This window comes from Podarcis cretensis (genome assembly GCF_951804945.1).
Source record: "Podarcis cretensis genome assembly, chromosome: 4".
Lineage (NCBI taxonomy): Eukaryota > Metazoa > Chordata > Lepidosauria > Squamata > Lacertidae > Podarcis > Podarcis cretensis.
The window spans coordinates 33,082,810-33,106,586 of NC_137173.1; the positions used below are offsets into that span (position 1 = coordinate 33,082,810).

Consider the following 23,777-nt stretch of genomic DNA (forward strand, 5'->3'; position numbering starts at 1 on the left):
TGTATTTTTGTTAATTATATGTCATAATGGCCAAATACAAAAATCATAAAATTTTGAAATTCTGTTCTCCCCTCCCTCCCTACCCCAGTTTCCATCCCTTCCCAAGCAATTATCCTAGCCCGGATTCCTCACATCAGAGGCCTTCAAGTCTCTGTCAGTCTCTCTCTGCCGATTTTGTTGGTAGCCCTTTTTGTTGGTCCTCAGGTCTCGAAGGAATTCTACCACAGTCACATCATATTTTCTTCCATCCAAGATACTTAATAGCAGTTGCTGCAAAAAGTCAGTTGATCTCCCATACTCAAGGAGGAAGTCCCAATCATATTTCTTTACTCTTTTGAATTCCAATATTCCAAGTGCTCCCGGGACTTCCTCCTTCATCTTTCTCATCTTTCGCAGATTTGTAATCCAAAGATCTTCTTTATTTCCTGACAATATGGGCTTCTGATTGATATTTTCCTGCACTTTTTCCATTCCTTCTTTTCTCTCCACCGGTTCCAAAAAAGTTTTTTCTGGTTCAGCTGCAGATTCCTTATCAGGCAAATTCTTTATGCATTCAGCAGAGTCGTTTGTTTTGGAATTCAAGGTCATAAGTTCTTTGTTCATAGCTGTACTCTGCTCTTGCAGGATTCCCACGAGAAAAAACATTCTTTCTATCTCTACCAGTAATTTTCCCTCTGCAGCCATTGTAATGTCTCTAGTTCCCCCTAGGGGGATTACAGTTGCTTGATAGTCCTTTTCCAACAGCCCGTTACTTTGTTGTTTATGACTACGTTGTTTCCAGCCACCTCAGTTCAAAAGGAACACTTTTAGTTCAGAAAGTTATTAAATAACAAAGTTCTTAAATTTTAGCCGCCCGTTTGACAGCTCCTTTGACAGCTGTCAAACTCCTTGTTCTTCTTCCTCCGGCTCACACACAGGACGCTCCCGGGTTCGGGAGGGGGGGGTTACACAAAAGCTTCCCAAACTCCTCACTTTCTCTCCAGCACAAAGACTTCTTCTGTCAAACTCATGGAAATATTTTTTATCTAACACCAAAAACAGTACTCTCCACCTTAGTCCACCGATCCTTGCTTTAGATCGTTTGTAGATAGGGGGGTGCGGACTTCCCTTTAGCACATCCCCCGGTTGTACCGAATTCAAAGATATAGATTTTAAAGTCCAAATTCCATTCTACTCACGGGTTATTTGTTTCCAGTCCGAATTTTGGGGGAAAAGTCAGCGCTGTCCGGCCATGGCACGCGGCTTCGCTCCACTGAAGTAGCGGTCTACTCTCAGCACCACGCCGCTCCCCGTACCCTCTCCGTAGCCTTTAAAAAGGCTCTTCGTGGGTCAGGGAGGGCGCTTAAAGGTGCCCACCGAGTCACCAAGTCCGCAGGCTTCCACGCCTGCGGTTTCTGAGGGTCCCCGCGTCGCCGGCGCGGTAGGACCCATCTTCAGCAGAGCCGATTCCCTCCGGAGCTCGGAGGGAATCCGCCATTAGCCGATCGCGCTAACCCGGAAGTTCAACACATGCGTTATTCCAAAACTAGGGATGAAGAAAGGAAAGAAAAAGTTGAACAGGGCTGGAACAAGAGGAAATAACTAGTTTGTGCATTTAGGGCATGTGCAGTGATACTGTATTTAAATGTGTGGCCTTGGCATATGTAAAGTCAGGTTTATTTAAAAAGAAAACAAAGCAAGAAGGGCATTGTGTGCTCATGAAATGACTTAATAAAACCCTTCCCTTTATGAATTATTTTGATCACATGTCCCATTGTTTAAATTTGCTAAAGTGCTGTGCTTTTTTTTTTTTAATGTCCTTCTCTACAGAACTGTCTGTTCTGAAGTTGGCACCTTCCACATAACAGCATGCAGAGATTAAAGCCGGGGGAGGAGAGAGGCTTTAATCAGACCAGAGAGCTAATGTAATGCATACTGAAGCTCAAATCTGCTATGAGTAACAAATGAAATGAATTTCAAGGTCTTGGCTGATCTTGGAGCATGTAGATAAATATAAATTGGGGAATGTGCCCCTCCACAACACCCCCCCCCCGCATCATAAATACACGTTTGATCTCAGTTGAACTTTTACATAAGTGTTGTTTGAGACTTGGGATGACAGGCTTTCTTATGAAAGCAGTTACAATAGAAATAGTTTGCTAATTTTCTTCAAAACTGCAAGAAATCGCTTCTCGAGGGGTTTTGAAGCACCTGGGCTGATTGATACGTTGTGCACCAAAGAGAACACACAGGCACTTAGTGGAGGCAGGACTTCTGTTAATCATGCAGAGCAAGCAAGGGCTGTCTCTGACATTCTGGTCTCTTTCCTTCACGAAGAAGCAGTTCATCATATTAAGAGGTTGTTTTTTTAAAAGTTTAACTTTTCATGCTAAACTTTATGCCATACAACCTCTTCCAAGAATGTGGAGACCTTCTTTTTGCAGGACCAAGGCGTTTACACTATATAAAAATGGTGATTAATGGAATTCAAGTGCTGTGGGGGTGGTGTCTCAAAAAGCATCTTAAGACCAGGCCTCACTTGTACAGTTGGTAGTAGGCCTATCAACATGGGGGGTGAAGTGCTGTATAAAAACGAAGCATATTAGAAATATTATTTTGGTTGTCTTCATTTTAGTCTTCATTTTTTAAATTGTGTCAGTGGCAATAAAGGTCAGTGCCTCCCCCCATTCTTACCATCTGTATTCATTATTTCTGTCCCCCGCCTCCAAGCTTTCTGCTCTCCACTCTTTTCCTGTTGTGTACTAATGGAGGTGTTTGTCATGAGAGAGGATGCATGTAAAAACTGCATCTGCAAATAGATGCTGTTTATCTTAGGAACCTGTGAGAGGAGACAGAAGGCTATGGAAACACACCTGTCATAAAATTGATCATAAATGTTTACAAACTATTACTCATATGTAGCATACATGAGTGAATTGTATACTTTTGTAAAAAGAAAAAAACCTAAATGAAAACTATCTCAATATAGAAATGAATACAACATGTGGGGTGTATGTGTAGGGGACCGTTGAGTAACCTCAGAATCTCCTGTGTCTTCTTCACTATATTGAGGCCTTAAGGTGCAATCCTATATACCAGATAGCCAACATGACCCTCTTTTGTGCTGCTGGGATATAGCTTCCATCAGCCCACAGAGATTACAAAGTATGGCAGTAATATCTGGAGGTACCTACATGATTGAGAGTAAGCTCCATTATAGGATTTACATTATTATTATTATTATTATTATTATTATTGAAAAACAGGGTAAGGACATTGTGGATTTTAGCTGCTAAGAGAACACAAAGCTTGTTTCCACATTATAGAGGCTCTTTGCCATAGTCTGAACTTTTGTTGTCTCTCTACCCTCTTCCCAGCAGTTTTCTCCCTCCACAAAATAAAAGGTTCCTGTGTTTTGGAATGTAGGCATCTGACTATATCTAGAAATTTCAAGTGCTTTCTTCCTATAGAGGGCACAAATTGTCAGTTTTCCTCTTTAAAGTTGCCATATTGATACTACATGGGACAGTGGGCTGGTGGAGAAATCAACGTGTCTTCTGTGAGACCTCCATCACTTTGGAATTGCAAGCCAATTTTGAAAAAAATTGACTTATATTAGAATAATAATGCCCACAGTCCATTTATTTATTTATTTTTGGGGGGGCGGGATTTAAGCCAGGCTAAGTCACATGTGTTCAGTACATAATGAATAAGTTCCAACATGTTGTAGGTCAGAAGTAAAATACTTCCCATTTCTGGAACAAAAATGAAAAAAGAAAGAAATTGGTCTTACCATTTCATTCTATAAAATGGGGACAAATAATATATTTTGCTGAAGTCAAGACTCTCCCTCAGTTTGTCATCTCTTCTGTGCACACTGGATGTAGTCTATTGGAGGGACTATTATCATTATATTGTCTTCTTAAGGTGTTCATTTTTATCATTTTGTATTCATTGGAGGTAATTGCTTTGTGTGAGCTGAGCTGAAATTTTCAGGTAACATTTTCCTGAGAAACTTAATGAGATTTCCCCCCAACAATGCCTTCAAATGATTCTAGGTCTTCAGCATTGTGGACAATGCAAAATGCAGGTGCTCCTAACCACTTACGCCCTGTTTAGGGAAGCTTTTAATGTTTAACCGACTATTGGATTTTAATATTTTGTTGGAAGCCGCCCAGAGTGGCTAGGGAAACCCAGCCAGATGGGCGGGGTATAAATAAATTATTATTATTATTAACACAAAAATCAATCTTTATGGTGAGCCACACTGCTGAGAACCTGTTGGATAATTTATCCTTGCCTGGAGAAATTCAGTAAAATTGTGTCCCACCACCACCATTATTTATCCGGCTGCAAATATGGTGGACATTTTTGAAATGACATTTTTGCACAGTTCTGATGTGCAGTGTTGATTTTGTTAACCTCCTTAAACATTCTAAAGGAAAGGCAGAGAAATAAAATAATAATGATGTTATTATTTAATGTTTATTATTTGATATAATAATTCTGTAGAAAATAGGAGAATGATTGTTAAATAGATATACTTCTTAAGTTGCTCAGCATTACGAATTTTGCTTGGCCAGTGGCTTATAACTTGCCCAATTAAGTAGCATTTATTTGCTAACAGTTTATTAAATTAAGGATCAGCCACAAAAAATAATTAAGTTTCAAGAAAACATACAAAAATGGTAAAATAGCCCTAGAGTGGTTCCTCCTAGTCTATTTTCTCCTGTGCCAACAAACTGAAGTAATACTCTGCTCATAAATGTATTGTGTGGAAGAAGTCCCTTGGACGTAGAGTTTACTTCTAAGTAATATAATTAAGATTTATATGTAAGTCTATCTTTTGAAATTATTGTTGTTGTTGTTTGAATAATGAGGGTAAATGAAATGTTTCTTAGTTCAGAACAATTTAGTTTTCCAGGGTCTGAGAAGCAGTTATCATGATAACTTTAGTAGGCATGCAATTATATTATGGCTGACTTGTTTCCTATTCATTTTGCAGACTAGAGTTTAGTCTGTAGCCAAGCTTTGTACAAATTATATATTTCCATTTCTCAGCTGGGCTGAAATCCTATGCCTTCTTTTTGGGAGTGAGCTGCACTGAACATAGACTTACTTTTGAGTAAACATGCAGAAGATCAGATTGTGAAACACTGAAGCCTGTCCTACAATTCAGACATCTGAGAAGTACTTGCAGAGGGTTTTATTTATTCCAGAAGCTTTTTTAAAATCCACATGAATAAATTAAGTCCAATCTATTATGGTGAAGTATGACAGTATTATTTATGTTACTTTACAGATTGGGACATGAGGTTCGGGATGACATGGCCAAGGTCACATAGCATATTAGTTCCTACCAAGAGTGGTTATTTGTTTGATATATGTAAGCAAGACAGCTGGTAGAGGAAAGGATGGGTAGATAATGACATGTTTGGGAGGAGTCCACAGGGCAGTAGTTGAGCATCTGCTTTGTGTGTAGAAGGTCTTAGATTCAGTCCCCAGTATCGTTGCCAGAAAGGGATGGGAATTGAAATCAAGGGCCTCACTTTCAGGAATTTCCCCAGTCTGAAACCCTGGGAAACTACTGCTGATCAGTGTAGGCAGTACTGAAATAGATGGACCAATGGTCTAAGTATAAGCCAGCTTTCTATGCAGGGGCAAATGTATCAATCCCTGACTTAAATGCAAAATAAGACATGACTTTCTCCATGACCTGGGACAAGGAGTCCTTACCCTCCTTTATATGATAGCAAGTGGTGATCACAGCCCGGCATGATCACAATCCATGCCTGGAGTGAACTTCCAGCCCTGCCCAACCATTCGGAGACAATACTCCATCCTCCTCTGGCCACCCCGGTTGCTGGGAGGCTTACTGTGGACATATTTAATTACTGTATGTTATTCTCTTGTATGTTATTGTCAGTGTCCTGATTTTTCTTGCGTATCATGACAGCCTTAAAAAGGCATACTGCATCTATCCTCAGCCAGTGAAGTGCAAATTTTATATGAAATAGTATATCTAGGATCTTTCAATCTAGAAGCAAGGTGATGCTGCATTTGAATATATTTTCTGGTTCCATTGTGATACTTTCAAAAGAAATATCTGAAACATAAAAATAATGTTGGAACTCACCGAGATGAGTTACTTTTATTACTTTCAACCAGTATTGTATTTGAAAATCACATTACTACTGTATCTTTTCTATAGCATTGCCTGCAAATAGGTGCCCCAGTTTCAACAGCTACAGACCTGCTTAAAGTGGACCAATATGAACTAGGAGAATGGTACATGATGGAAATTATTCTTGCAACTAAAAGATGAAGTGTTGCGTTTTCTTTCCACCTTTCAAGTGTTGGCTCATGCTCTTGCAGGTCGTTTATATTGCATGAAACTCATTCTGAATTTTGCCTTCACGAAGTTGGCAGTTGACAAATACTTGTCCCCTTTGCTTATTTTGATTTTGGATGCTTTTTTTGCTTTGCTGCTGTTGCTTCTGGAAAGTTAAAAAAAACAAACCTTCTGCATCATCCAGAGTATTAATTCTTACCATGTAAGGAGGAAGAAAATAATGACTCCAGTGCTTGGAGCAGACACATTGCCATTCCGGTCCTTTGGGCGGGTCCAATATTTCCATGCTGGAGTGTAAAAATATTTCCAGGCACTAGAAATAGCCGCTACCTTATGATACTACCTTTCAGAAGCCAAGTGACTTAACAGAAACAGTGATTTTACTGACTGCAGACCAAAAAAAATGTCTATAGTAAAAAGTTGCCTATGCTTAGTCATTTATTTGCTTTAAAGAGTCATGTTACTTCCCAGTGACTCAACTCCTCCTTGCAGTCATTGGGAAATTTAAAGGAAGAAAACGCTACTGACATTCCTGTAGTATAACAATATTGTCCATTGTAAATTCATGCCAGATAGGAAGTGATGCATTAGCGATGCATATCTGTCAATTCCCAGGATGTTTCAGATTTTTGAGGGCAGTTCAAATGAAATGGTGAAGATGCCATAGCATGTTGTGGCAGGCTGGCCCGGTGAGAACTTGGATTCGGAGCTGTTTGTTCTTAAACATGAGCAGTAGGTACAATTGGGGAAGGGAGCTCAATGGCATATAACCTGGTTTGCCTCTTTGAGTAAGAACATATCCAGCCTAAGGATTTCACTTGGGGAAAAATAACAACTTTGTCTGCAGTAGAGCCAGTGTGGTGTAGTAGTTAAGAGAGGTAGTCTCGTAATCTGGGGAACCGGGTTCGCGTCTCTGCTCCTCCACATGCAGCTGCTGGGTGACCTTGGGCTAGTCACACTTCTTTGAAGTCTCTCAGCCCCACTCACCTCACAGAGTGTTTGTTGTGGGGGAGAAAGGGAAAGGAGATTGTTAGCCGCTTTGAGACTCCTTAAGGGGAGTGAAAGGCGGGATATCAAATCCAAACTCTTCTTCTTCTGCAGTACATGTGAATTCATACAGAGATGACAGTTTAGGACTGGATGAGCCATTGTGCATTGCTTTCCTGTTCACTTAACTCTCATTTTATCATTTAAATTGTATGTCTGTCACCTGGCTTGGTTTGATGGTTATAAAACTTACAAGGAGCAGCCTTTTCAAAATTCTTAGAGGTCAAAATGAGAAGGGGGAAAAAATATGTAAAATGAGTACAGTGGTACCTCGAGTTACCAACGCTTCAGGTTACAAACTCCACTAACCTAGAAGAGTTACCTTGAGTTGAGAACTTTGCCCCAGGATGAGAACGGAAATCGTGTGCTGGCTGTGCAGCGGCAGCAAGAGGCCCCGTTAGCGAAAGCACGCCTCTAGTTAAGAACCGTTTCAGGTTAAGAACGGACCTCTGGAACGAATTAAGTTCGTAACTACTGTATCTTATTTAGAATAAAAATTGTTGTTGTTGTTTGTTGTTGTTTACAAAGTAGCTTACAATAACATATATATTTTAAAAAAAAAAACTACAAAAGAATGGGCCAAACAATCTGTGCTGGATGGGTAGGGAGATCAAAGGGCAACACTGCATTCAGAGTTCCAGTTCCAGCTGGGACAGCAGCTTTCCTCTTTTTTTCTCCTGGGGCTTATGGTGTGTGTGTATATTTGATACTACTTCAATTCCCAATGAGATGGAAAGTATTTTCGCCATCTCTAGGTTGTTGTAGGCTGAGGGCCCGATATGATCGTGTGTCAAGGAAGCAAAGGGGTCTGTATGCAGCAAATTCAAGGACATCCCCCAAAGCACCCACAAAATACCCTGTTTTAGCTGCTACTGCTAGCAGGAACACCCCCAGCTGTAGTGCTTCATCCACCGAGTTATCCAGCAGGGGACCTCTAGGGCAGATGTTCTGCCTTGTCTGTGGAGCTACTCTCTGCTGGGAAAGGGTCACTTCTGCCTTGCCCAAACCCTGTCAGCCAGATTTTGGCAGCGGTTTAGGGCTGTTCTGTAATACATTAAACTAAGCAAAAACGAAACAAAACCCCACAACAGATATGTAAAAGCAACATGCAAAATAAACAGATAAATAAAAAAAAAACCCTTTACATGTGAACATTAAATTTGTATGAATCAAACATGCCTGAGTCTAACATTGGAGTCAGGTTCATCTTATTAATGTTATATTATTAGTATCTGTTATAGAATTTTGCTCTTAACTGCATTCTTGCCCTAATGGTCTGTATACCACCAACAGAATTTTAACTGCTCTCTTGTTGATTGATTCAGTAAACAGTTATTTTGACTCCTTGGCTTTTCATCATGTCAACGTGGCCTTCTTTCCTTTCAGCTTGGTTCCAAATGTACTTTCCACTGACAGGAGCCTTATTCAGATGAACAGAGCTTGCATCCCTGCTGTACTTTGGTATTTTGGCTGACCATCTCTACTCTATCCTCCTTATTTGCCTCCTGAATCCCACAGTTTAAATTGCTTAATCTACAAATACTGGCTAACTAGATATGGTTTTGGATTTGTACCAGATATTACTCATGTACTTTCATTGGCATTGTGAAATATATGAAGCCTCAGCGCCAGTACTGTCGTCAGCCAGTTCAAGGTGCCACAGTATAGGAAAGTACTGTGGCAGGGTGGAACTGGAATTACGCTTGTTATATGGAAGAACAAAATTATCATAAAAGTATTTGCTGGCCCTAAAGTCTATGAACTGGTAGCATTATGACCACAGAGATTTCATTTTCATTGTAAATGACCACATGCTATTTTTATATGTATTTGAGCATGCATTATCTTAAGTGGAAAAAGTATCATTATGGCAATGTTGATACAAACTGAACTGAACGTTTCCGAGTACAAGTTACTCACTAGTACTTTGCGTAGCAAAAAGAACAGGTCTGTGAACGAGAAACAACATCGTTCAAAACACATGTTTTTCATACATCTAAAAATACTTATTTAATAGCTTTCAAATGCATTTGACAATAGAAAGTCTAAAATTAATTTTCCAGGGAAAATCTTTTTTGAGGAACACAGATTCAAAGTAGTCCTTTGACTTGGTATACTTTTTCTTCTTAAATTTAGATCCACATTAATTAATTTGGAGCCAACAGGAAGTGTTGGGTGAAATGTTGTTGCTTTTTCGTTCTTAGTTCAAGTTTTCTTCTCTGTTTGTTAGTTTAATGTCATATTCCTTCTTACCTTCCAAGTTTCATCTGAATTCTACATTTAAAGTAGTAATTCTCACATGTGTCAGGTGACTCTGATCCAAAGAGTAGTAGTGAAGTACAAATTGTCAGAATTGACACAGTTTCAGACCAACTACCTCTGAATCATTAAAACAATGGCAAGATTCACAGTTGTGTAAAACTCAACAAACCTTTGGATAATTGCTTTAAATGATACATTTGCTCTAAATCAAGATTTTCCACATAGCAACTGTGTTGGTAATAATTACTGTAATTAATTAATTAATTATTGGTATTGCTCTCACTTCACTTTCTTATGCAGGTATATTGCATCCTATGATATTAAAATCCCGGGTTTTCTCTCTTCCCTTCTGCACCTCCTCTCTGAATGGCAATATTCTGGATTTTCATTTTGCTGTACCTGTGGGTCTGCTGCTTTTTCTGTTCTTAAAGAACACACACAGAAATCCTGGCTTGTCTTTTTGCCCGTTGACAACTCTTTATGCTTTCTGTTAAATGAATTAAATTAGATGATGAGATAGAATACAACATCCTGTCACAAGATTGTCTTTGTGATTTGTGCAAACAGTTGTGCAAACAATCCAATGTGGCAGAGGCTCTCAGTCTGTCACAGTCTGGCTAACAACTGGGAACATGGAGTGGATAGATTCAGTTCCTGAGCTGCCAGTTGCCTATTCTTACATAGAGCTCTTCCTTTTCTCTCATTTTAGATTCAGCCAGGAGTCAGAATGTCCACTCTTGGCCAGCTGAAGTATAGGCAGCTGTGTGGCAGCTGCAGATGACTCAATCCAGCATGACCCCATTGGCAGTCTGTGGCTGCTGGACAGGAGGAAGGTTTCTTACACTTCCTTCCTCCTAGGGCTGGAAAGGGAGCAGCCTGTGGCCACCCATTAAGTGATTGTTAAACCTGCCGAAGCTAAAGTAGGCTCTGAATTATCTGGAGGAGCTCTGCCGAGCAATGGCAAGATTAGAGAACTCTTGCCTTAACTGTGAAACTTTCCCCCTTCTGTTGAGTCATCTTCCTTAGCACAACAGCAGTAAAACAGATATATTGGAACACATTTAAGACCGAGTACCATGATCGTTCAAAAGGGGCAAGATAGCCAAGAAACTCTACTGGCAGATTGGTGCTTGCTTGCTTGAACTATTTGGGGAGTATTTGGGTGTGGCCTTTCAGCCTGAAGTAGCTGGCTTTCATAAAGAAGCTGTGGGCTTCTTCTCCATCCCACCAAGCACAACTCCTATAGACAATATTTCTCCACAAGCTTTCATGCCCTGCTATTCCCTCTTTGCAAAAAACCCCCACATGATATAGGGTCACTTTTAGCCCAATGTGTGATAAGCATTTAGTATCTAATCAGTTTACCTTGGCATTAACTTTTGTAGGCAACACAGAACATTTTGTCTTGTTTTTCTAGGCAAATATGGTTTCTCCCTCTCTGCCCCACTCCCAGAATTTGTGGCCAAAAAAATTCCAATCATCTATACTTCTAAAAGGCATTCTCTCACACTTATTCTGGTTCTTTCATTAAAAATCAAGTGTGTTATACTCAGTTTGGTAGGTTCCGGTTTAGTTGCCACAGAAGATAAAAGGTGTAGTGGTAGATTAATATGGGACATGATTTGACAGCTTCATTTAGGTGCTTGCTAGGACTTGCTCTGGCCCAGCTGTGTTTTTCCTTCTCGCCCCCCCCCCCCCCAATTATCAGCTCTTCCCTATTATACAATGCTTTTGACTTTTCCCCAAGTTGGTGGTGTGTGTCTGTAGTGTATTTTTAAGTCAGCTTATGATGTGGTGACATGTTTCTGTGGATTTAGGCCAATGCTTTAAAGTGTTTTTAATATAATTTTTTTTTTTTTTTAATCTTGAGTTGCATGCTCTGCCACAGCAGCACCCAAAGTGATATACAACATCAATGGCAATTTAACTGTCAGTTGTTGTTAGCTGCTCTTGGTAGCCAGAATTATTTTAAGAAAATCTGACCCCAAACCACAGCTTGGCTCATTCCTAATATTTGAAATGAAAACGCCTTCCTCTGTCGCTCCACTTGTTTTGCTCCACTCAAGCAGAAATGGATATAAAAATAAAATGTTTAAAACAAGGGTTTTGAAATAAATTCAGACTTGCTGCTTTCGAATATTTGCATATTAGAGTTCTGTATCTTTTTCGAAAGACCCTGTTCTACTGACAAATTAACAGACTATCAACTGCCCAAGTTCAAGCTTCACTTCATTTTAAATGGGTAAAATTACTTACTCAAATTACTTGACATTTGATTTAGGATCAGAGATAATTTTGATTTTAAAGGTGGATACAAAAACAACACACAGCATGAGAAAGAGATAAAGACTGGTGATGATAGGATTATGCTCTTCAGTCCACATACAACTGTTAATTTCAAAATTTAAAATAATTTTATTCTGCATTACTTTAGATACCATTCAAATTTCCAAAGCAAGTAACTTCCATTTCTTTTCTTTTTTTTAATATGAACTACCAATCAGATTCTAATTAGTTACAGTTGGCACAGCAGCTCATGGGGATCCAGCTTAAGGGTTTGGCACACTTAGAAGAAGAACATAAAACTATTGTGCCGGATAAAAGTGTCCTTGGTGTAGCTTGCAAAAGAGTTTTGTTCCTATTTAGGTCAGGGAGATTGTCATATTTTGGGCGGTTAGTTTGATTATTAGTTTGCACCACTGTTGGGAAGGATCCAGGTGTCATCCTTACTGCTGCTTTAGCACACTATTACCAACACTATTGAGTCTGTAAAATGTATATAGTGCTGTAGTCTAAAGCACTGAGCCTCTTGGACTTGCCGATCGGAAGGTCGGTGGTTCGAATCCTCACCACAGAGTGAGCTCCCGTGCTCTGTCCCAGCTCCTGCCAACCTAACAGTTCGAAAGCACGCCAGTGCAAGTAGATAAATAGGTACTGCTGTGGCAGGAAGGTAAACAGCGTTTCTGTGCGCTCTGGCTTCTGTCACGGTGTTCCGTTGTACCAGAAGTGTTTTAGTCATGCTAGCCACATGACCCAGAAAGCTGTCTTGGGACAAACGCCGGCTCCCTCAGTCTGAAGGTGAGATGAGCACCGTAACCCCATTGTCGCCTTTGACTGGACTTAACTGTCCAGGGGTCCTTTACCTTTACCTTTTATATGGCCCCAGACATGTTCTGTAAGGACAGCTGAAGAATATTTATGCAGGGAGGTAGATATCACAGGGCAGGGTGAGATTCTGAAGGCAGACAGAGTGGCCTTGGAATAGGGCAAAACTGCATGGAATGCTGTTATAACTGTTGGGACTTACAGCCTGCATGATAGTAGCTAAAACAGCAATGGATTCTGCAAGGGTGGCCCCAGTCCTAAATATGTTTATTTGAAAAAGAGTGTCACCGAAGACATTAAGATTTAATCCCAAACACTTTTTAAAAAAGCAGTAGCTGATGAAATTGTGCTGCTTCATGCATGGCATTTTCCCTAGAAGTGTGTATTCTGATGCCAGCCACAAGCTTCCCAGTGAGCAGACAACTGTATATATGTGAGCAGACGTATATGATATTCTCTGATGATTTTTCGCAAATGCTACTGCAAGGGAGAAAAATACAATTGCAAATGACCTGTTTTAAACTAATATAAGCTCAAGAAATCTTAACAAATGTCTGTTTCTTGATGCTTAAAAAACAAAAAAACCAAGAAGAGAAATTTGAGCTGGATGCACATCTTGGTTCTCCAAAGAGAAACTGTTTAAATAATGTATATTCTGTAGAGGAGTAGGGGTTGCCTGAAGCCTGTTTATTAGTTAATAACCTCCTCCTACCTCCCAGCACTAATCTTGTAAAGATCCTGATTTAATAAATCCAAGAAATTATTAAATAAACTAAGTATTTTATATTACTTGTCCTCTTTGAATCCAAATTGCAATACAACAGAATTACATTTTATAAATAACACCTTTCGTACTAGCACCACAGGGCATGGTACAAAAGAATCTAAATAGAACATGAATGCTGTAATCAAATGCAGACCCCAGGAAGGCAGATTGAAAAGGCATGTTGCTGGTTAGAGCAACAGACAGGGTAAGTATAGAGGGTCACAGCAGAAAAGTTGGTTTCAAATACAAGTGCACAATAGAATGAAAATTGTTTGCTTTCCTATTCCAAAGCATGACTGATGCCTCTCATCTAAATGACCCAGTTTTATATATACAATGATTTAGGAAAGGGAGTTCAGGGACATAGGGTAACCTCTGTATTTTTCGCCTTCATATTCTTTCTTCCTACCTTTAAAATATAAGTGAACAGGGGGCTTTTTCTTCATGGGTAGATAAATCGTATCTTCTTGATGGTGGTTGTGGGTTCCTTGGTGAAGCTTCTTCCAAATCCTTCCTGGCCCATTTTGGCCAGGACAGGAGAGAAGGATAGCTTTCCCCTTCCCTTTTTTGCCACATGCCTTTTCTAACATAGCTCAATAGGTAGAGCATAAGACTCTTAATTTCATCATGGAACCCAAGGTAGTATTCATAGGGATTCCAGAAAGTTTCCCACTCAAACACTGACCAGGCCCAGGCATGTGCCTTCAGACCTGTTAAGTGTTTTCCATGCAAAGGAGTGCAGCAAATCATTTAAAAAGTGAAGTAGCATATTTCATTTAAAATGCAAATATTTTATCTTGGTGCTATAAATGTCTTGATAATAATGCAAAGCTCTTCCATGCTCTCTGTATCTATATTCTTTATCTGGTAGGTAAAGTCCGTAGTTCATTTTGTTTCAGTTGGTTATACGGAAGAAAGAACATTCTGCATGTTCAATATTCTTAAAACATATTTTTCAAGGAAGTAGACAGGGCATACTTAAACTTATCCTATTAATATATTTCTCCTATTCTTTGACACATAGGAAACCATCTCTACCAAATATTTCTATTAGGTTCTACTCGCTAATGGCTTCCTTGCCCTGGTTACTATGAAAGTTTGCTGTAGCCTTGAGTTGTGACATTATTGCTGTTACTCAGTTCTATGAGGTGAAAAAGAGTGCTTGTTATAATAAAAAGAGGCTATAATTGTTGGGTGATGAGTTAGTGCAGTGCAGTGTGTTTCATTGTGAAATATTCCCAAATCTGGTTTTTGCTATGTAATTTTGGGTCACATTAAGGGGACTACTGGTAGAGCATATCCTTTGCATGCAAGAAGAGCCCCAGTTTCAATTCCCGGCATTTGCACTTAAAAGGATCACATCAGACTGCAGCAGAGGAAGAGAAAGGAAGCATCAATTCTTTTGAGGCACCAGCTGCCTTTGGTTGTCCCAGATCCACCACTTTGCAGAAAGAGAAAGATAGGAGGCATGGAGTGGTTTGCTTTTCATTGAGCTATAAGCTGCTCTAGAGCTTTTTTGGCTAAAAAGTGGAATATAGATGTGTCAAAATGAATAGCCAGTGGTGTACACACCTGAAAGACCCTGTAAAGCTGCCACCAGCCCGAGGAGACAGCATCAAGCCCTGTCAATGAATAGTTTGACTTGGGATAAGTCAGCTTCCTATGTTCATGCAACAAACCATTAATGTGTAATAGCAAGTATATACCAAAGGTACTTAGTTTTTATTTATTTCAGTTAATAACCAGTTGGGGAGGAGGGAAGAAAACGAAATATTATTTATTGATTTTGGAACCCAGCACACCTTAACAGAAAGCTTTATGAGGCAGCTCAAATACAGTGGTACCTTTGTTTACTGATTTAATTCATTTCGGGGTGCCATGCGCACCCTGAAAAATCCGTAACTAGAGGCGCCACATCTGCAGAGCGCTTCTGCGCATGCGTGAGTGGTGAAACCTTGAAGTATACACTTCCAGGTTTGCTGCGGCGTAACCCAAATATTCCGTAACCTGGAGGTTACGCAATACGAGTTACCACTGTATATGAAATAAGAAAAAGGCCCATAACAAAAAATCGAGAAAAGCAGCATCAAATCATGTTAAAAGCAGCAGGTAAAAGCAACAGTTCTAGATGCTTTCCAGAAAGCACACAATGAAGATTTCAAGGGAGAGCATTCCAGAGACAAGGTGCTAGGCACAATAAGTCCCTTCTTACCAACTACAGTGGTGCCTCGCAAGACGAAATTAATCCGTTCCGTGAGGCTCTTCGTATAGCGGTTTTTTCGTCTTGCGAAGCAAGCCCATTGACAGCTTAGCGGATTAGCGCTATTAGCGGTTTAGCGGCTTTTAGCGATCAGCTGTTAAGCGGCTTATCAGCGGATCAGCTGATAAGCTGATAAGCGGCTTAGCGGCTTAGGAAAAGGGGGGGGGAAGGGGAAAAAACCCGCAGGAACTCACAAGACATTTTCGACTTGCGAAGCAAGCCCATAGGGAAATTCGTTTTGCGAAGCGCCTCCAAAACGGAAAACCCTTTCGTCTAGCGGGTTTTCCATCTTGCGAGGCGTTCGTCTTGCGGGGCACCACTGTACCCTACATAGTCACTGGAATACTCTGAGCAGGACCTTGTGTATGGCCTCTGTGCCACTGTAAATTAGATATAGGAATGCTTTGCAGTGATGTGGAGATTTATCTGTGGGGTAGTGGTGACCATATTCCATGCAGAAAAACAGCCTGCAGCACAGAGCATCTGTCATGTGGATGTAATTCCAAGGAGCCCCCACCTGGTGACCATTTTGTGTGCAATGAACATATGTGGTGGTTCTTACCTCCTGCTGTTTAAGATAGTTTCTCTGGGAAGGTGAAATTATGGGCAGCTAAGTGCAGCAGAATTTGCACAGCCGCTTGAAACATAAGCACAGTCAGTGCACTGCATATATCCAAAGGGCAAATGATTATCGGTTCCTAGTTTAATAGGACAGATCTATCATGTATCATAAATATTGATGAAGAACGCATGATACTGCAGGCGACACAAATATTAAACTATTTACTGTAGTTTTCAAAAAGGTGTGCAAGTTTTAAAGGGCAGAATTTTCTTCCTCGTTACTCACTATTGTCTCTGGCCATTAAGATTCCAGGTATCCACGTGGTGATCATGTGAAGAAAAGAAATAGGTCTCATTTTTTAAATGAGGAACTGGAAGAGACATAAGGCACTTAGCTCTCTTTGGCAAACTTTCTACCCTGGAGTTGTCCTGTTCAAACCAATGGTACTCAATTCAGAATAAAGAATAATAATAAAATAGATTCAGGATGGCAAATCACGAGTTTTCTTGAGGGAAGTGGGAAACTGGTTGGGGAGAATTTACCCCCAGCCCTTAGGCATGCAAGGGCAATACTTTATATACACAATACTATTTTTCTGTTGACTGTAAAAGGGTTAGAATATATTGAAAAAGCATTTGTGAAATGAGCCCCCCCCCAAAAAAAACACCCCACCACAACAACCCAGCAGAGTGCATGCTAAATTACTACAATCTGAAATTGAAGATTCAGAGAAATCTCGTCCAGGTACCTTTATGCTAAGCGACTCTTTCTGTGGCCTTGTGTATTACACATACATCTCACATATGTTTTTAAAACTGTCTCCAAAGCAAATACAGTACCTAGCGTTGAGCTGTTTTATGGCTTGTTGATTACTTTTACTTAATTAGGTATGAGCAAACTGGTCTAATGTTGAAGAACAAATCCCCTGAACCAGTGTGCAAACAGTGCAGATAAAAGGGGGGGGGGAGAGATAGGGCCTTCCAAAGGAGTCTGCTGTTTTAAAGGTAGATGAAATATTTAGTGGCACCAGCAGGAGAAAATGAAATATGAGATCTTGCATCCCAAGTTATTTGTGACCTGTTAAAAGACAAGCTGCAAAGCACCTTTACCAAATTAAAACTTTGAAGAAGGGCACAAATGGGAAATGTCAGCATACTGAAGGAACGTGATTGCCCTCCTGTCTCTTATTGTTATGTGAATTGGAGCTGTGACTTCAGCACCATAGGTGATAGCAGAATAAATGACATGATTCTGATTCTCTTTTTAGCATGTTGGAATCCCAAAGAGGGGAAACAATATCTGTCTTTCCCCTTTTCCATTAGTTGTCATCCTGGAAAGCTGTCTAGGTTAGCTTAGCCAGTGTGGTGTTAAGAGCAGTAGACTCGTAATCTGGTGAACCAGGTTCACTTCCTCTTGGGCTAGTCACACTTCTCTGAAGTCTCTCAGCCTCACTCACCTCACAGAGTGTTTATTGTGGGGGAGGAAGGGAAAAGAGATTGTTAGCCGCTTTGAGACTCCTTAAGGGAAGTGAAAGGTGGGATATCAAGTCCAAACTCCTCCTCCTCCTCCTCCTCCTCCTCCTCCTCCTCCTCCTCCTCCTCCTCTTCTTCAAGAAACTCTGCCCTGCTCTGATTGTGTTTACTTTCTGTGGCCTCCATCTATGACACATTTATTTGGAAATAAATCTCATTGTTACTGCTTGCAGGTAAGGGTACTTCCAACAGAGCATGTTGGTAGGAGATCATCAGTCTGAATCAAAGTACCAATTACTCATGAGCCACACATTTGGAAGTAGAGGTCACTATGCCAATCACTGCTAGTTTAGGTGGACTAATTGGATAGGCACAAAAGATCTATACCACCAGTGTGGTATAGTGGTTAGAGTGTTAGACTAGGACCAGGGAAACCAGGGTTCAAATTACTGCTTGGCCACATAGCTCACCGGGTGATATTGGGCCAGTCACTATCTCTCAACCTAACCTCCCTCACAGAATTGTGAGGATAAAATGGATTTGGGGGGGGGGTGAGAACCATATAAGCTTCATAGAATTCTTTGGAGGAAAGGTATAAATAATAACTTAATGATGGCCTCAAAACTGTACCATAAATTTTATCTTAATTTTGTCCATGAATGATTTGAGATGCATTTCCTGATTACCTGCTAGCATAGAGTGCTTCCAGACTCATGTTTACTCTGAGAGTAGTTCTCATGTTTCTTCAGCATCCACACAGCATCATTGGCATAAAAATGCTGTCTCACATTTCTTTCCTATTTAATCTGGATTTGCCATTTTTCAGGAATATCTGATAAGTACAAATACCCTATTGCCAATGGCCTGATCCATAGCTGAAAATGTACTGTATGTGCTTAGAAACACAGTTTCCATAACTTTCTTAGCGCCAAACAAGAACACAGCAATTGCAATAATGCCATGGTTGGCCCAACATGTCATAAAATTCCAGACACAAGTCTTCTTACTTTTAAAAAACTTTTCTACACGCTTTGGAACTTCAGAACAATAGAAAAAAGTGGAATACATGTTGCCTTGTTAGTATGATATTAACCTGGTTGAGCATCATAAGTGCAAGAAGGACACAGATATAGGCAAAATGTTAATTAAATAGTTGGGCACCAAAATCTGAAGAAGGGTTGAAAATAATTAGAAAACCTGCTTCCATTCTTTCAAAGTCTGGTTGACCCAATAGTTGCTGGTATCTCACTGCCTCATATTCCTCTTTCTGTTTACACATGCTCTATAATAGTAAATAATAAATACTCAGAATGTCAAGGCTGTTAATTTAATTTTGTAGTGTTTATTATACACAAAGGGCCAAATTATATTTATACCCATACAAAAAAATTTATTGAGGCATTGTAAGTTCAAAATCCACTTAGCCTAATATGAACTTTCATTTGGTAGCATTGGCTCTATTTCTGAGTTCTGAGGTTAAAAATATTTTCTCAAAACTCAGTTTCTCCTACTTTAGGTTCTTACTCATTCTTCCCTCCAGTGCTTTTTAAAGAACAACCATCAGTTTTTATTTCAGTGAAGTAAAACTTGACTCTCTTGTACTGTATATAAATTGTCTTCTAAGTTCGGAAACGTAATGATCCCAATCCAGCTAAAGTTAATTGTGCTCATGGCCCATTAATAACAATAGGATTTGTTAGCAATTTCTCACTTTTCCAGTGTTTCCATGGGATAGTCAAGATCAACTTTTGCTTTATCAGGGTGATATCAAACAAAGGGTAAAGATGAAATCTCAGCACCTAAATTCTCCAAGGCTGTGTTCTCCTTTTGCTATTGGATACTTTTATCTCATGCAGACTAAGGATGTTTTCAAGCTGCTTGGGAGGAGGGGGCTAACCACCTTCCTCCTTGAGAATGTGAGAATTTTAAGTTGTTTACGGTATTATTATGTTTATGTTTACTTATATACCCCGCTCTTTTCCCCTGACAGGGACTCAAGGCAGCTTAGCTCTAAAAATAATAATGAGAAAACAGTTAAACATTAATAGAATATATGATATATTAAAACATATAGATCATTACAAGAAAAACATCACAGTACCAGCCCTTTCCTTAAAAATGGTCAGGGTACAATAGCATTTATTTGGACTCGCTGATGGTAACAATTCTTAAGATAGCTCAGCCCACTCTGGATAACACGTTGCTCATATTAAAGGCACATACTAGGAACAGTAATTATATAAGGTCAGGTGGGTCCCTATGAGTTCCTCAGATTACCTATTCTGTGCTTGAAAGTGCCCTCCTACCGTTTGTGAAGGTGGTGCTGCAGAGCGGTGGAAGTCGGCCCAACAGTTCATTCTGCTTGCAATCTACCCCACGGAATAAAGTGGTTGGTCCCTGTTGTTCCCAGTACAAGATCACTCCTGCAGCAGCAGCTTTTAGGGTCCTGCCCTACATTCTCCATATCCCTGACCACCTACATATTGTGTACCCGCTTTGCATGTTCTAAAGCCAGTACTGTCTGCACAATCCTTCCAAAGCAGTTGACATTTAACCACTGTGCTTAGCCTATACTTATCCCTGTATTCAAGCAATTCTGAATTGTGACTGAACAATTGATACATTAAAAAATAAATAAAATTCTCCGAGTGGCCGGATTTGGAGATGGGAAGGGGGAGGGCACGTTATCAATACTATCAATACTTTCTATAGTTATCTGTCCTCTCCTGTCCCTTGCCTTGAACTTCACAAGTCCTAGATTGGCAAAGTGGAACTTAAATACATTCATTGCTTGCGTGATTATTAGTTCTAAAGCAATTAAGTTAGTAGGCTGTTGAATTTGGACAGTTTGTTTTCCTACTGAAAACTGCATGAACCTCCCAGCATTGTTTGTTTTTATAGTTTCTTCCTTTCTCTGTCTCTCATATACACACACTCTTTCTTTCCTTCTCTCTCCCCCCCACTCTGAATTTCAGAGACGCTGTTTCGAGAGACACGGTTGCGTCTCTGGTGTTGTATAAAATGCTCCATCAAGAGGCAATAATGTACATTCCTCTGGCAGGACAGAATGGGCTTTGCTTTTTTCTGTTTATTTATAAGACATTTCCTCTAAGTTAGTGGAAGTTTGATCGTTAAGAGGCTCCAGTGATTTTCCTTCCCACCTCTCCCCTCCCTGCGTTCTCTGCCTCAGCACTCCCTGTGGATCCTTGTGAACTCAAAAAGCTGAGGCAGGCGAAGCAGCCAAGCCTTGTCACTCTCAAGAGGCAGAGAGGCTCCTTCGTCATCACTTGGAACAGGAACTACAACCGTGGTGGTGAGTGATGAGGATTCAGACATTGTGATGTGGCTGCAGCTATTGGTGCTTCCGAAGCAAAGCAGGAAATATAATATTTGTTTTGTTTTCTTATCACACTAGAGGCTGAAGATTTTAGCAGCTTTTACAGAGCTGAGAAAGCTTTACTCTACATTAATTGCTAGTGACAGACTAATCAATATTGTTTAGGTTGACTTTAGCTTGCAGTGGTGGGTTTTCCTGCTGTCACCAGTGGGTGTCAGCCTTGGCAGTAGCTAACAAGGTGCTTGTAGGAGACACAAGTGTGCTGTTGGAAGGGGTCGGGAAGAAGAGAAAATGTTAAATCCTTCACTTGGATTCTTTGTCTGGCAACTTTTCATGCCTGTGTTTCTGAGCATTTACATTATGCTCTGAATACCTGATTGCCCAGCCAAGCAGAAAAGGAACTCTCCAGTGAATGCATAGTAAAAGAAAATGCTTCTATAAAAGCAACCTTTGGGAATAGGAGGAAAAAGTAGTTCGTTTATAGATCGGAGTTCCATTTTTTTTAAATTTTTTTTGCACATGAAGGGTTTTTTCAAAAAAATAAAATAAAATTAACTCTTCACCCTTCTGTTCTTTTTCCTTATAAGATGATATGAATAATTCACATGTGAAGCTTTGTGGGAATCTTCTATGCAGATACACGCTTGGCACCTGTATTTCTCCCTGCAGGTTCAAAAGCAGATGGAGGAAGGGATTTTGAGTAGGAAAAGGTGAGAGGGTTGCACAGCCGCTTCCCCTTTCGCCTGCTCATCCAATCGAATTTGCCGCCTGTCGTGCTTGCTTGCTTGCTTCGTCTTCTTCTTCTTAAACACTCAAATTTTGAGTCTGATACATGTGCTAGTTTTGCAACATCTAGTTTGGCCCATAAAAACATGTTCAGACCTATAAACGTTGTGAAAACTTAGAGAGACATAGCCAAACCTTAAAAAATAAAATACATGGAGTGATTTAATTAAAATGCTTATTCAGAGGCCAAGCAATTAAAAAATACCTATTGCTACATAGAAAGCTGCCTTATGTCAGCTAGTCCAGCTAGCTCAGCATTGTTTACTCTGACTGGCAGCAGACCTACAGGATTTTTTCTCATTCCTGCCTGGAAATTGAAACTGGGACCCTCTGCACATAAGGCAAATTCACATCAGTGTTTGCAAATGTGGAACAGGCAGGACAAATTTCATGTTATATTTAGCTAAGGGGGGGAAATACAGTTGAAAGGGAACACCTGCAGTCTTTAAATATTTTTAAATATATATTTTAATCACCTTGAACTAATGAGACAGAGTAGACTGTACTAGCTAGGTGAATGAATGGTCTTATTCTAAATATGAAGCACTTCTTCTGTCTGGAAAATACTTCTGAATGGATCGTTTTCCTGGAAATCATTCCACACCATGATGTCTACAAAACGCACTCAGAGACAAGGCAGTACCACCCAAATTCAAAAACAGTTATTAGTTAATATACGTAAAACCTATCATCTATACAGTATGGTTTTGCTATGTAAAAATATTATAGATGTCACCAGTGCTTTCTTTTTCTGGGGGTATGCAGGGGTACGCATATCCCTAAACATTTTGTGAATCTAAGTTTGGCCTCATTGAGGAGCAGTATTTCAATATGAGTAGGAAAATGAGAGTACCCCCCTAAACATTTTTTTAAGGGGGGGAGCACTGGATTTCACTCAGCACAATGAGTGCAACTGCTTCTTAATGTGGGTTATGCCCTAATTGCCACCAAGAAAATAGTAAACTAATTCTAAGTAGTATATACCATTTTTATTGCTGCGAACTGTAACCAGTATACAAATGCTAATTTTATGGAAATTCTGAGTTCCGCAGCTAAATAATGCTTTGTGAATGATGAAAGAGGCTCTTGAGAGAGTTCAAGGGTTTCTCCACTAGTGCTGAAAAGTGTATACATCAGATAGTGGAAACAGTATGGTACATATTTTCTGGCAAATGACACATGGTTTATTTCCAATAGGAATCAGTAGAGTTTTGGGGATTTTTATAATGATTTATGACCTCCTGTCTTTTAGCATTGTGCTATCTAGGTGAAGACACACAAAACATGTTAGGTATACAGATTTGGTGTGAACTCTCATTCACTGCCTTGAAACAAATGCCCTGAAATGTAGTGAATATGTGCTCCTTCAAAACACTTCCATCAAACTGAAAATGTTGCTTCTCTCTTTCCCTAAGTTATTAATGAGCATGGAAACAAGTAGCATTGAATCTGCATCATGAAAATAGGCTATTATTGTTCTGTTTTGTTCAACCACCTGAGGTTATCTGTTTCTCTCTGCCATTTTTGTAGCCAGGGAGCCCAGAAAGGTAGTATTTTTTCCCCAATTTTTCATATATATTTCATATTATGCTAATGGAAAGTGCTTGGCCTGCCCATAATTTTTTTTAGAAACCAAACAAAATTGTGATTTTTAAATGAGTAGTGCAATTTGCTAGCTTGGTCCCATCAAAATATTTGGGGGAAGTTAATTCAAAGGCAGGTTTCGGTCTGCCATCTTTATTTAAATTGGTGTCTGGCATCCCAACAGTGATGAAGACCACTGCTTTCACCTTGGGAACCCTCATGCTGAGTTTGGCAACAGTCTCTGAAGAGGCCACCAAACCTATCC

The 23,777-nt window shown here is 39.9% G+C and overlaps 1 protein-coding gene across 14 annotated transcripts in view; it reads left to right on the forward strand.

The window, feature by feature from the left end:
- ZBTB20 (zinc finger and BTB domain containing 20) overlaps positions 1-23,777 on the forward strand; it is a 504,516-nt gene that overhangs the window by 251,791 nt on the left and 228,948 nt on the right. The window contains exon 1 of one of the 14 annotated variants that reach the window (XM_079973670.1): positions 21,000-21,118. The exons of the other annotated variants lie outside the window; for them this stretch is intronic. The gene's annotated coding sequence lies outside the window, so the exon portion shown is untranslated. Of the gene's footprint in view, positions 1-20,999; positions 21,119-23,777 lie in introns of those variants that run through there. 14 annotated transcript variants of the gene reach the window in all.